Source organism: Drosophila ananassae (assembly GCF_017639315.1).
Source record: "Drosophila ananassae strain 14024-0371.13 chromosome Y unlocalized genomic scaffold, ASM1763931v2 tig00000089, whole genome shotgun sequence".
In the NCBI taxonomy this organism is placed as follows: Eukaryota; Metazoa; Arthropoda; class Insecta; order Diptera; family Drosophilidae; genus Drosophila; species Drosophila ananassae.
The window spans coordinates 20220-25924 of NW_025319053.1; positions in this window are offsets into that span (position 1 = coordinate 20220).

A 5705-nucleotide genomic window follows, 5' to 3' on the forward strand; every position below is an offset into this window, starting at 1 on the left:
GTGCGTGTGGCTGTGGTTTTATTTTTTCATTGGTTTAATAGATTTTTGATGTGCTCATTTAATTTACTTCCGCTGTTTAGTAACTTCAGTAATTCAGCCTTTCTGGCATTTAGTCGTTGCACCACGCCACTTCTTTTTCCACTCAGTAGACTCTACTTACTGCGTTATTTTTTTTCCGGTTGTCTCATAAGTGGCCCCTGCTGTGTAAGTGTTGTTATTTTTCTTTTTTGATGCCTTAGTTGTGGATCCCTCGATGTCCTATTTGTTGGAGATCCTTCGATGTCGATGTCCCGTCATGGTCGCAAAGGCACAGAATGCGATTCATATTTCGGTTCACTTAGGTTTATGACCGAGACCTTGAATAATGTAAACACTGCGACAAAGTATTACAGTGTGTACCCTTTAAGTACTCTTGGTACAGTGGGTGGTCGATATATATATATAAGATATTAGTTGTGCATATATAATCATATTACACAGCCTTACCCGAAATTATCACGATCGCGGAAAAAGCGCTCAATAACAAGCGCTTGCCTTTTAGACTTTGCAGAATCCCTTAACAACATCCTGCCAAGCTCGACGCATGGGACTTGAAATAGGCGATCTATCTCTTCACCTTATACGTCTAATCCTGATCAACATGCGAATCTTGAAGGATCGTCTATTCGGAGATACGTCAAGAGGGGCACCCCGCAAGGGGTCCCACTACTTCCCACTACTATGGAGCGTGGCGGTTTACAACGTACTGCGGTCCCTAGAGGGTGGCGGACGCAAAATTATTGCATAGGCAATGATGCTATCGCGTTTGTGGGGAAATTCCCGCAAACGCTGTGCGACCTTATGACAGAGAAGATGAGAGTGCTCTCAGCATTGGACTCATAAGAACGGACTCGGAGTTAATCCGTCCAAGACAGAGCTCGTTTTGTTTACTAGGAAGTGTAAAATACCAGGTCTTAATCTTCCGAAGCTCCTAGGGGAATCATTAACACTAAGTGGTACCGCGAAATACCTAGGCATAACTTTAGACAGGAAACTGAACTGGAACTACCTGCAGCAAAGCGGTAGGCCTAATTATTAGGTCATTAGACCAATTCTATTTTACGGAGTTGTAGCATAATGGCCTGCCCTGAATAGCTCCTTATGCAGAGACAAATTTAGGAGGACGCAGCGTATGGCGGAGGTCTGCATCACAAGCAGACTTCGCACTATGCCAAGGGGCGCTCTAGATTTCATCCTAGACCTACAACCAGTGGAACTTATGGGGATTAAGCTTGCCTCACTATCGGCAATAAGACTGCGTGAGGCGAAGATATCATAAAGGTCAAGTTTTGGTTGAGTCATAAGAATTTAAATTAAATCACAAAAGACATAAATGTGTACACCTAAATAACATTACCTAATACTACGAATATCAATGTGGAATGGCAAAGGTATCTGACTGCATAAACTAGAATTGACGTACTCTATACAGACCTAAAGGAAAAAAAGCGAACAAACAATGTTGTAGCCTAATTAGATTTGATTAGATTAGTAGCATAATTAAATACTGAAGTCGAAAACAAATTGAAGTCTAGTAAAAACGCTCGAAATAAAAGCAGTGGCGCTCACTTGCGAATTCGCCCCGGATCGCCGCAATAGATAAGCTAGGTGTTGAGCTGTCAGCGTTTTGATAGCGGCCGAATTAATAGGCAAAGTTCAATTTTATAATTCAATTTATTGTGGGTCAATTTAACCCCAAAACAAATTCCGCGGCCGAACCAAAACTATGCCGAATTACAAGTGCATAAACCTAAGAGCTTGCGCAGAAGCTCCACCAAAGCTCCCAAAGTGCATGCGCTACAAAAGATCAACAAAGCGCATGCGAATCTGGGAGAAACAAAGAATATGGAATAGCTGATAACGGGCAATTAGTGGACCGCTGCGGCTAGTTACCCTGCGAGACTTAAATAGAAATAATTATGATATTTGATGCGATATTTGACGTCTAGCCGTGTGCTTGTACTTTTCTTTCCGTCGTTTTGGAAATATATAGTTAAAAAGCACCTTTTTTTTTTAAATTGTTGAGATAAAGTAATCTTATTGAACATTTTGGCGCCCCCGGCTGGACTTCTTTATTATAATTTTATAAATTAAAGCAACTAGTGACAGTGACACAAAGACTAGAACAAAAATAAAAAAGGTGCTCGTGACGGTAGTGCTGTGAACTTTGAAAACAATAAACAAAAACAATTTAAAGTTCGCGTCGCGAAACAACATTTATTTAACAACTGGATTTAGTCAGCGTCTTTATTGAAGGAGTCATCGTCATCCCCATGCCCTGCACCTGCATCGAGTGTACTAGAAAAGTGGCCGCAGGATTGAAGGATAATTTATAATGTAATTATGCAAAAAATTTAAAGTCCATAAAAGACGATGTTGAGCTATCAGCGTTTTGATAGCGGCCGAATTAAAAAGACGAGGTTCAATTTTAATATTAACAAGGGGTTAACAAGCAAGTCAGCATGGCAGCGTCGGATGGGCCAGCGCTGCTGTGTTTAGAAAGAACGGAAAAGGAGAAATGCGTCGAGCACGGACGGCATGCGGGGGCAGCAGCGGGGGCAAGAGGAACCAGCATGGCGTCGCGCACGAAAGAAGGAGGAGGAGGAATCACCGTGGAATGTAACGGTCCCTCCGCGGCCGCGCTCGAAGGTGATAGGAGAGAGCGGGTAAGGTGGGGAACGGAGCGGCCCGCGTCTGGGCAGCTGCGTTTAGAAGAATGCAGAAAACACAGAAATGCATTTTGGGAATGCCCAAAGGGGGGGGGGGGGGGGGGGGAGCGCGGGGATATCTGGAGGATTGACCTGCACAATAACAATACGGATCTGAGGGAGGCAAGTAAAGAAAGCCCGCCGATAGAAATGCGGCGGGAATTGGAGAAAGCTAACGGAGAAAGTAGATGAGCGAAGGATTAACGCCAGGAAGTAGATTTGCAAGGTGAAATAAGTTTGGTTTTGTTTTGTATTGAAATATGTTTGGAGTTTTATTTATTGGAGTTTATTTATTGGAGCAGCAATGGTGCCGCTCCAACGACCGAAAGGTCTCTGTTCTTTTACAATATTCTTTAAGTCTAACTAAGGCTAAGTCTCATAGCTGCGCTGCTCGCAGGCAGCGGCAGAGAGACGGCTACGTATCTATATACTTATGTATATTGCTATGCGCTCTCAAGTGTAAGCGCGAGAGGTATGTATATGCTGTCCGTTCGTTGCAATTATGCCGACGCTAGCATTTACCGTGTGTGGGCTAAACCATAACGATCGGATCATATTTCGGCCACTTAGGAGTTATGACCGGGATTTTGAAATATGTAAACACTGCAACAAAGTGTTACAGTGTGTACCCTTTAAGTATCTTCGGTACAGTGGGTATTCAATATATGTGCATACTACATCTCCCTCCTTTTGAAAAATAACGTAATATAATGAAGTTATTTTTATAATAAAAATTTCTAATTAATACATTCCCTTTTTTTTTTTTTTTTATTTTATTAGAATTGAAGAAAATGAAATTATAAAAAAATATATGTTTATTTATTTATTTATATAGGTGTGTCTTTGTATGGCCATACTAAGTACAATTTATGAAATAAAGATTTTTAACCTATCCTTATGAACTGTTTGTTTCCTATGTTTATTATTTGTTATTATAATGTTGTCTCTATCTCCTATTTCCGTTACTATATACGGACCTGTATATTTAGGATCTAACTTATGACCTGTCTCGTTTTTTAATAAAACTTGGTCACCTACTGATATATCTATATCCCTTACTTTATGATCATATAGAATTTTATTTCTATTCTTATTTGTTTCTAACATAACTCTAGCTCTTTTATAGGCTACTTCTAATCTATACTTACTCTCCTTAGCATAGTCATCTATATTATATAGTGCTTCTATACTATCTATGCTATTAAAATGTTTCGGTAAATTACTTGTTTTACCGAATACTAGCTCATATGGACAATAAGTGTGTGCCATAGAGGGGGTCGTGTTGAAACAAAAGACAAAATATTGAAGCCATACGTCCCAATCAGTTTTATCAACCGATATGTAAGATCGTATGTACTCATTGAAAGTTCTATGACTTCTTTCTATTGTTCCAACTGTCTGGTGGTGGTGTGCTGTGGATGTAATATTTTCAATCTTTAAATATTTGCATAAATCGTCTATAATTGAATTCTTATATTCTGTTCCCATGTCCGTAATGAACGTCTTCATTGGACCGTACTTCAGAATAAAAGATTCAAATATTGCTTTAGCGACAGTATTAGCATTTTTATTTGGAACAGGTATTGCAACTAAATACTTAATTAAATCACATATTAAAGTGACTGCATACTCATTGCCATTTTCTGATTTTGGCAATGGACCAATGGTGTCCACTATCACTCTGTCGAAAGCGTTTATTGGTGTGTCTGTAATTGTTAAAGGAGTCTTTATGTGTTTAGTTATTTTGGCTTTCTGGCATTTTTGACATTTTCTTACGTACTCAGTTATATCTTTAGACATGCCTTTCCAGTAATAGTGTCTTTTTACTTTGGCCAAAGTTTTTGATATGCCAGTATGACCTCCTTGAATTGGATCATCATGAAATGTAGACAAAATTGCTTCTTTTTCTTTTAAATTTGTTATTTTGGTCACCGGGTTGAGTAGCGCTACTCTTAATGTTTTCAAGATTTTATTGCCCATTAATTTAAAATTATCTACTGAAGTATATTCAAAGATATTTTCCCACGGTGCCACTTTGAGTTGGCTGAATTTATGTATACCGGCTTGCATTTCAAGCCTTTGGAAAAATTGATCTAAGTCAATAACTCCATTAGTATATAAATCGCTAACATCATATCTTGCAATAATTTTTCTGCCTTGTTTAAATAAACATAACGAATTTTTTATCTGCAAGGTCACTACTTTACGTACTTCATCATTGTTTATGACGTCGTATACGTTGGGCTTAGAAGCTTTATTTAAAGATTGCATTGGCAATTCTTGTTTTTGATTTTCCGCGCGGAATTTTTGTCTACTTTGATATCTGGTAGTGACTTTCAATATATTTCTAGTTATACTTTGTAGATCTTTGATGGTTATCCTTGATAAAGCATCAGCTACATAATTATCTTTTCCCTTTAAATATTCGACTGTAAAATCGTATTCTTATATCTCGAGCCTTTTTCGAGTCAATTTAGAACTGGAATTGATCATTAAGAAGAGGTATTTTAAATGTCTCTGGTATGAATTTATCAAGTAATGCTTTCCTTATTTATCTGGTCGGAAATGTACTATCGCCCAATGTATTGCAGCCAATTCCCGCTCAGTAGTACATTTCCTACTTTCAGCTTTTGTAAATGTTCTTCATGACTATGCAATGGGAACTTCGAGTCCATTATGTTTTTTAGTTAATACGGGTTCACATGCTTGCTTAATCTCATCTGTTATTATACAAAATTATTTATTGAAATCCGAATATTATCGCTAGGTAGGGTGCATAAGTTTTGTGTTTAAGTCTTGAAAGGCATTATTAGACTCATCGGTCCATTTAATATAAACATGCTTTTTCCATAATCTTGGGATCTGCAGTGAATTATTGCCGAAATTTATTATTAATTGAATTTTAAGTTATTGGGTCTAATTATAAGCCAATCTTCAGATGGCTTGAAGTCTAATTGA